Source organism: Cervus canadensis, chromosome 24, assembly GCF_019320065.1.
Source record: "Cervus canadensis isolate Bull #8, Minnesota chromosome 24, ASM1932006v1, whole genome shotgun sequence".
Taxonomy (NCBI): Eukaryota; Metazoa; Chordata; class Mammalia; order Artiodactyla; family Cervidae; genus Cervus; species Cervus canadensis.
The window spans coordinates 11633487-11642763 of NC_057409.1; the positions used below are offsets into that span (position 1 = coordinate 11633487).

The 9277-nt window shown below is 44.7% G+C and overlaps 1 long non-coding RNA gene across 1 annotated transcript; it reads right to left on the bottom strand.

Annotated features, from left to right (window-relative positions):
• Positions 1 to 362: 362 nt before the first annotated feature.
• Positions 363 to 7053, bottom strand: LOC122426620. Its single transcript, XR_006265198.1, has 3 exons — positions 6799 to 7053; positions 5297 to 5353; positions 363 to 841 (listed from the first exon to the last, which is right to left on the bottom strand). It is a non-coding gene; the product is annotated as an uncharacterized LOC122426620 (long non-coding RNA).
• Positions 7054 to 9277: the final 2224 nt, after the last annotated feature.

The window sequence follows — 9277 nt, forward strand, 5'->3', positions numbered from 1 at the left end:
CAGGCCAGAGCTGATGCATACCTCTGCAGGAGACACTCAGACACAGTTCTGGCTCAGTCTCTGTGGGTTGGGCCTGCGTTTTGTGCCCTTCCCAGGTCTGAGCAGCTCAGGTGACCAGGTGCTTGGCACACGCACCGTCCCAGGTGGGCCGTGCATCTTAATCACCTCCCTGGTCCCTGTGGATTGGTTTCCCGGGTACGCTGGGAGAGCATCATCTCAGGTGTCCCCTGTGGCTCCTCTGGGGAGCTGATCTCAGGCTGTGACCCTCCTGGTGGATGTCAACCATACAGAATCTCAGGAAGACGTGGTAAGCAGCTGGGAGCCTGCTCACGGTTTGGTGGAAGACGCGGCAGCCCCTTGCCTTCCGGCTCCGGCTGTGGTAAGTCTGCCTCTGGGTGGCGAGGAGCCGGTTCGCAGTGGCTGGCTCTTCTTCGGTATGTGCTCAATCCTTTGTTCTATGAGTGGGCCAGGTGGCCCGTTAGGTCGTTAGGTTAGAGACTTTGGCGGGAAAGTTCTCTTTTCTGCAGTAGTGGTTAGGTGTGTATTCTGTTGATTTTTCTTTTTCTTTCTCCCAGTTATGTTGTCTTCTGAGATTCTAAAACTCCCCACAGACCGACCTGTGAGAGCACTTCCTACTGTGTGGAAACTTCTCCTCCTTCACGACTCCCTCCCCAGAACAGGTCTCTGTCCTTAACTCTTATCTCTCTTTTGTCTTTTATATTTTGTCTTACCTCCTTTCGAAGAGAATGGGCTGCCTTTCTGGGTGCCTGATGTCCTCCGCCAGGATTCAGAAGTTGTTTTATGGAAGTTGCTCAGCATTCAAATGATCTTTTGATGAAACCTAGGTAGAATTAAAGTTCTATATTTAATGCTGATAACTCTAAAGACATGTCTGTATTAATTCAATCAACACACTTACAACACGATTAGTTTTTATTTATCAAAGGTTTTTTTTTTCTCAGATCACAAGAACTTGAAGGCATTTGGGTTAGTTTCTATATTTCTGAGAATTTAGAAATACTAAATTTATAAATTTATAAAAAATTTATAAGTTTTTAAGGTGGTTAAATAGAGCTCTTTTACAAATTAATTTTGGCAATATCATCTAGGGGTAGAAAATACCATATTTATAACATACAAACCTACGGAGATTTTATAGCTTTTGTTGTAAAACAATTTAAAACTCACTAATATATAAGTAATGGCTTGTGCTCTAAAAATGCAACCTGTGATATCAGTAAACAAAGGATGTTGCAGCCATCATTGTGTTGTGTGTGTTTTAGTCGCTAAGTCATGTCCAACTCTTGTGATCCCATGGACTATGCCTGCCAGGCTCCTCTGTTCATGGGATTCTCCAGGCAAGTATACTGGAGTGGGTTGCCATTTCCTTCTCCGGGGGATTTTCCCGACCCAGGAATCGAACCCGGGTCTCCTGCATTGCAGGAGCTATGAGGGAAGTCCAAAGTATTACGTTACAGCTGCCTAACAGTGAGCTCTGAGGGAACTCAGGATGGATGTAGGATTTGCCTGCCATCTAGCAGTCAGCCACTACAGCCACCCCCTGCCCCCGCCATATGCCCCCTGAGGGGACTTGGGATAAGACACAGGTAGGTGAGGTGTACATCAAAGGAAAGATTTCAATGAGCCCAGACTTCCCATTCATACAAAAATGTGAAATTCCTTGAGATATCTTGTTGTTACTGTTGTTCAGTTGCTAAGTTGTGTCCAATGCTTGGCGACCCCATGGACTATAGCAGGCCAGGCTTCCCTGTCCTTCACCATCTCCCAGAGTTTGCTCAAGCTCATATCCACAGAGTTGGTGATGCTATCCAACCATTTCATCCTCTGTCGGTATCTGGTCTTCTTCCTCTGAGATATCTGGTTTTCTTCAGTTAACAGTAATCTTTTGATGTTCCAACTACCTAGTCTTTGTTGGAAAAATTCCTATATATCTTGGCTCCACCCTTGCCTCTTTGGAGCAGTTTCTTGAAGTTGTCTGAGATGCTGTGTCCTGGGCTTAAGTCCACAGTTTTGTTGGCCAAATAAAACATAACTCTCAACTCCTAGGCTGTGCATTTTTCTTTTTTTCAGTCAACAAGTTGGAATAAATTAAATTTACTTACTCAGATGGCTAAAGGCTTTTACTATTTGTGGAGACAACTTAAGAATTGTATTTGTCTCTGAAGTAATCTTAAGGAGCCTGTGGTCTAGAGTTTGGCAAGAGAGTTTTTTTTGCAGTTTGTATTTTAAAAAGATTTTTTTCCATTTTACTTTCCTTCCCTTTAGTCTCAGGCAAATGTGGGCTCTGTTTATATTTCAAAGATAAGATAAGGTGTATAACTTCAAGGGACAGAGAAAGAATGCAAGTTTTTTTCCCCTAGGAGTTTTGAGGTATATTTGTCTATTATTAGAAGCATAAAATAATTGTTATTAAAAATTTCCTTTTCTTTTCTTAAGTGCAGGACAATTGTATTTCAATGTCCTGATTTTTCAAATATCTGCAAGTTTCTGAAGGGAAATAGAAGGTCTGAGTGGATTTTGAGTTGTTTTCAGAGCTACACATTTGTTTTTCTAGAGTCAAGTTGTGGATTAAGAATTGTTGATTTTAACTCTTTTTCATTTCCATTCCTTCAAGCTGTCTTCAAAGGATTGGGTAGCCATTTTCATTATAATACTTAGAAGTTGGTTTGCCCACTCCATCACATTATTTTAAACTTTCCCTTTTATATCAGAGAGAAAATTTCCCACTAAGATGGAACTAAAAGGATTTCTAAATTCTGGAACCCTGAAAACATGGATTTTGGGGTGGAATTCTAGCATTATACCTGCAAAGGACATTGCATAAGAAGACCTGAAGTTGGCAAAGCCTGATAGCAAAACAAGGCTTACTCTCTGCCTGGATGCTTCTATTAAACTTTTTCCCCTGGATTTTAATATTTACATGAGTAACCTGTATACTCTAAGCCTGGAGATTAGGCTGGAGTGCTCTTTATAAATCTTGTAGAGAAAGGGAAGTTAAACAACTGGGTGTTTAAGGGATTTTTCTAGGCAAGGTGGAGTTTTGGGAGTTAAGGGAATTTGTTGAGGACATGCACCTGGATTTTAAGAAGGTGAATCAATGTTGGGTGTGGACTTAAATTTTGCTCTAAATTTGATTCTGGTTCTTTCATCTTGTTAGGGAGTCCCTAAAATCCCAAAAGCTGATGCTGTTAAAGTGCTGCACTCAATATGCAAGCAAATTTGGAAAACTCAGCAGTGGCCATAGGACTGGAAAAGGTTAGTTTTCGTTCCAATCCCAAAGAAGGGAAATGCCAAACAATGTTTAAATTACCATACAGTTGTACTCATTTCACATGCTAGCAAGGTTAAGCTAAAAAATCCTTCAAGTTAGGTTTCAGCAGTATGTGAACAGAGAACTTCAAAAGTACAAGCTGGGTTTAGGAAAGGCAGAGGAATCAGAGATCAAATTGCCAACATTTGGTGGATCATAGAGAAAGCAAGGGAATTCCAGAAAAACATCCACTTCTGCTTCACTGACTATGCCAAAGCTTTTGACTGTGTGGGTCACAACAAACTGTGAAAAGTTCTTCAAGATATGGGAATACCAGATCACCTAACCTGCCTCCTGAGAAACCTATGTGCAAGTCAAGAAGCAATAGTTAGAACCAGACATGGAACAACAGACTGGTTCAAAATTGGGAAAGGAGTACGTCAAGGCTGTATATCGTTACCCTGCTTATTTAACATCTATGCAGAGTACATCATGTGAAAGCTGGGCTGGATGAATTACAAGATGGAATAAGATTATCAGGAGAAATATCAACAATCTTAGATACACAGACGACAACCACCCTAATGACAGAAAGTGAGGAACTAAAGAGCCTCTTGATGAAAGAGGAGAGTGAAAAAACTGGCTTAAAACTGAACATTCAAAAAACTAAGATCATGACATTTTGTCACTTCATGGCAAATAAAAAGGAAAAAAGTGGAAACAATGATAGATTTTATTCTCTTGGGCCTCAAAACCACTGTGGAAAATGACAGCAGCCATGAAACTAAAAGACGCTTGCTCCTTGGAAGGAAAGCTATGACAAACCTAGATAGTGTATTAAAAAGCAGAAACATCAGCTTGCCAACAAAGGTCCACATAGTCAAAGCTATTGTTTTTCCAGATGTAAGAGCTGGACCTTAGAGAAGGCTGAGCGACAGAGAACTGATGTTTACAAATTGTGGTACTGGAGAAGACTCTTGAGAGTCCCTTGCAGTTTGACTGCAAGAAGATCAAACCAGTCAATCCTAAAGGAAATCAACCTTGAATATCCTTTAGAAGGACTGATGCTGAAGCTGAAACTCCAGTACTTGGCTACCTTATGCGAAGAGCTGACTCACTGGAAAAGACCCTGATGCTGGGAAAGATTGAGGGTAGGAGTAGAAGGCGGTGACAGAGGATAGATGGTTGGATGGCATCACTGACTCAATAGACTTGAGTTTGGACAAACTCTGGGAAATAGTGAAAGACAGGGAAGCCTGGCATGCTACAGTCCATGGGGTCACAAACGGTCGGACTTGACCAACAACAACAAAGTCTGGCTATTATATATATATATTTTTTTTTGTTTGTTTGGTCATTATACTTTTTAATTTAGTCTGTCCATAGATACCAAGAAGACAATTGTCTAAAAAATTTTTTTAAATTTATATTTTCAATTTAAAGCATCCACTGTCTGGCCACCAACAAGTAGAATCTTATTAGCAATGCAAACCGATAAGCTTTTATAGGTAAACAAGGATGCAAGGGGTATCCCATAAGAAAGTACAACCCTCACTAGATCCAGAAAGTTCATTTTCAAAGAAAGTCGAAGAAAGCAAAGGCCTTCATTGCACAGGTGGTGAGGATGGTGTCGCGAAAATGTTGTTTTCTGTCTCTCATGGGAGCATGAGACACCTCCAGTTATAAATGTGCTAGTCTGCGACACCAAGAGAGTGCTGCTGGAATGGGATTTTTCCAGCACTAGCAAAGTAATGAAAATTGAGATGACAAGGTCTCCTGATGGACTGGGACCCCTCATGACAAGCTCCCCCGAGAGCCGCACAGCCAGACATTCTGTCTTGAAATCTCAGTCTATTTGGATGGCAGAGACCAGAGAGAATATTCTGATTGGCCACAAAGCAAGCTCTCAGAAAAGGAAACAAGAAGAAAGGAAAAACATCATCCAGTTTTTACATGGGGATTGTTTTAGACAAACAGAAGAGTTTGCCTAAACAAACTCCAGTCTGATGAGAACTGTGAACTTACCAGTCTGTGAGTAGCTTGTAGGGTCTCTGCCTGTGTTTTGTTCTGTGGTTTTTCCTCCTGATGACAAATGACACAACAAAGACAAAGAAAAACAGTAACCATCTCTGGGAAGAAAAATATCAATGGAACTCGAGAGTCCTTGTTCCCAAGTTTTGACCAGAGTTGCTATGTCTCAAGGAAATAGTTCCACAAATATTTTCTTCTGATAATCAAAATTTTTATAAAGAAAAGGCCTCTTACCACTCTTGCTAGCAACAGATGCCATAGGCAGAGATCCAGGAGGCTGAGGCAGTAAGAATTCCTACCTTCTGCCTGCACTTATCAGGGGTCCCAGGGTCTAAGTTGGCTACGCCAACACTTGGGGAGGAAAAACATTTTTGTCTCTACCCTTCTAGGTTCTTCTGGCTGATCTAGTCATTAAGTGACATGAGACAGATTCACAGGAGAAAATCATATTTTAATTTTGTACATACAGGAGTGTATAGAAATGTGAGACTCAAAGAAAATGGCCAAAGCAGGCAGTTTTATGCCTTGTAGACATGGAAACAATATTTTAATACTTGTGAAGAACTGATTAGACAAGGAAACTTGTGCTTGGGTACTAATTAGTGAATTCTGGAAGCAGAGTTTGTTTACATAGCCTCCTTGGCCCCAAATTCCCTACATCTGGTGATAGGATGTCTCTCTACCGCCTGGCACAAGGAGTACATCCTTCACATGGGAGATTTATTTTCTGCCTTCAGGGTACAAAGAGGGGGGGTCAGAGTGTTCTGCTTGCTCTGGTCGTTCCTCAAGGGTCTTTAATTCAAACTAATGCATTTGCTACTTTGGCATATCTTGGGGTGACTTGCCCTGAGCCCCAGCATGACGCTTGCCTCATGGCTGCTCTCAGCAGTGGAGGAGATCATGGTTTGCACGTCACTGGCCCTGGACCCGCATCAGATCACACTGGCATCCTCACTTCCGGGATGCGAGGCCCCTCCCCCAGTCTCCCACCACCCACTTCCGGGCTCAAAGCAGGGCTTTCCTCGCCTGCCAGGGCACTCCGCCAGCTGCACTGAAGTTTCATTTCTGCCCAGTTGGACCTGGCTCAGAGGCTCCTCCGTAAAACCCAGCCGGACTCCAACCAGTCCAGCCCTCGTCTGGCTCTGAAGTATGGTCCAGACTCTCCCCCAGCCTGAATCTGCCTCCAGGAGTGACCGTGATGACAACTGTCAACGTCATAAAGAAAAAAAACAGTGACTTGCACAGAGCGGCCATTCGCTGGGCCTGTGGTCAGCGCCCCCTGCCTCATATTCCTTGGTCTTTCCCCTTATACAACCATCACTGTCCCTGTTTCAGAGCTGCGGAGACCCCGATGAGACCCAGGCTCAGAGAGGCTGCTGCTGCCGCAGGTCACACAGCTGGGAGGTGGCTGAGCAGGGCCTGAGGAGGTGGCCTGCTTCCCTCCCTCCCACCTCTGACATGGGAGCTCCTGGAGGACAGAGCCCAAATCTACTCACCTCTGGTCCGCACCAACACCAGCCAGGCCACCAGGGCCCCCGTGTATGGCCTGGCGAATATGGGAGGCGGCCCCACACTCTGGACTCCGTGGAGTGGGTTCGGGAAGCTGGCCTAGATTCAGCTCCCACTTTTCTAGATGACTCTGTGCAGGTCACCTTCCCTCCCTGGGCCTCAATTTCTCCATTTGTAAAATGGAGGCATTGGAGTCCAGGACTATTCACTAGTCTTCCAGGTTGAATTCCCAGGTTTCTGCCCCTGGTGCTGGCATAAGACACCCAAGCCCTGCCCCTTCCCCTTAGCCTAATCCTCCTGAGCCTCTGACCGAAGGTCAGTCAGCCCTGCCCTCTGCCCCTGGCACATTCCCCGCTGTGTGCAGAGACAGCAGGATATGTTGTTGTTGCGTCACTCAGTCATGTCTGACTCTTTGCAACCCCATGGACTGCAGCATGCCAAGCTTCCCTGTCCTTCATTATCTCCCAGAGTTTGCTCAAACTCATCCCACTGAGTCGATGGTGCCATCCAACCATCTCATCCTCTGTCGCCTCTTCTCAGCGTCAGTCTTTCAGAGTGTGTACTTCTGGAATTCTCAATCCAGGGCAGGTAAACCCCTATGGATCTGCCTCATGACAGAGGGACGTTAATAAACAGATAAAACCTTGTGGTACCTTCCATGGCAAATATGAAATATGTTTTATTAAAATCAAGATAGATACACAATGGAGTCATAAAAATTTTAAAGATAAGCAGAAATTCAAATTGCCCATGACTCATTGACCTCTGCCCCCACCCCCATCTTCGGCCTCACCCTCCTGAACCTTCTACATGTAAAAGATCTTTGGAAGCATAGGACTATAGGCTCATTCCCATCATTACCTTTCAGCAGCTGTGCATACCTTGGGCAACTTGTGTTGCCTCCCTGGGCCTCAGTTTCTTCATCTGTTAAATGGGCATAGGTGTTTTGGATGAATAGGACCTGGGTCCCAGATTCTCCTGGCAAGTAAACTTAGGAATCATCCCTTCCATAAGTATCTTTTTTCATTATTCAAATACATTAGATTAAAAGAGAAGAATTTATTTCTGGAGGCAAGTGCCTGCAGGTAAAGAGAGAAGCGATGATGGTGGATTGGGGGAGGATGGGGGTGGATGGGGGTGGATGGGGGTGGATGGCTGCCTGCATCGTGTTCTTTCCTGTTTCCGGCTGCAGGGACAGGTTTCCAGTTTCATGGGGAAACAAGTGAAGGCCAGAGCTTGGTTATATTTATGACACGTTGTGTGAACCTCAGCTCCCAAGTAGTATGACTCAGGGGCCCAGGTAGCATCCAGACAAGAGATGGGGCATTCTCCCCAGGGCAGGCCACCTGCCCAGTACGTCCTAGGCCTTCCAGGGTCACTGCCTGTTGGAGCAGGGAGAGACCCAGAGGCTCAGACCCCTGGAGACACCAGCACTGGTGGCAGAGGTGGGAGGCCTCACTGATGGCCTGTGGGGGTCAGCAGTCCAGGAGGAGGGCAGAGTGGACGCTGAGGATGGACGGAGCCCTCAACATGTGACCCCCCAACACAGATGCTCAGAGCTAACAGGGGGGACCCAGGAGGTTCTGTGGTCCTCGGGTGAGTGAAGGACTGTTGTCTGATGTTAATGTGGCCCCTTTATTTCTTTTTATGAGACATTCTGATCACAAGGAGAACAGCCTACCCTTCCTGGAGCAGCAGGTTCTAAGGGACATGCAGTGCTGAGAGATGCCAGCAGGTGTTTTCTATGATTGAATCAGTTTTCGTAACTGTATTAGTCAGTTTTTTGCTATGTAGTTAGTCATCTGGAAATTTCAATGGGTTACAATAGCAAACATGTATTTTCTTGATCACGGCAGGTGAGATGGTTCTTCTTCAGGGTGTGGGTGGGCTCCAGGTCTGTTCTCAAGTCCTTTATGAGCCAGCAGCTCCCCTGGGCATGCTCCTCCAGAGAGAATGAAGAGACCTTAAGAGGAGTGAGCAGGATCCTTCAATGGCTCTTTTTCAAATATTTTGTCTTAAACATTTAAACAAAATTACAAACAGTAAAATCCACCTTTTGGCGGTGTGCAGGTCTCTGAGTTTTAACGCATGCATGGATTAGTCTTACTACAGCTAGCACCAGGATACAGCGGTTCCATCACCCCCAAATTCCCTGTGTGGCCCTTTTTGGTCATACTCTTTCCCCACCACTAAGCCTGGCAACCTCTGGTGTGTTCTTCATGCTTAGAGTCTTGCCTTTTCTAGAACATCATACAAGTGGAAACACAGCATGCAGCCTTTTAAGTCTGGCTTCTTCCGCTTGGCATGATTATTTTAATATCTATCCACCTTGTGTGTGTCAGTAGTTTGGTCCTCTTTGCTGCTGAGTAGCGTTTCATTGAATGGATGCACAGGCTTCCCTTGGATTCTGAGGGGCATTGGTTCCAGGGTTCCCGTGAATACTGAAATCTGAGGATACTCAAGTCC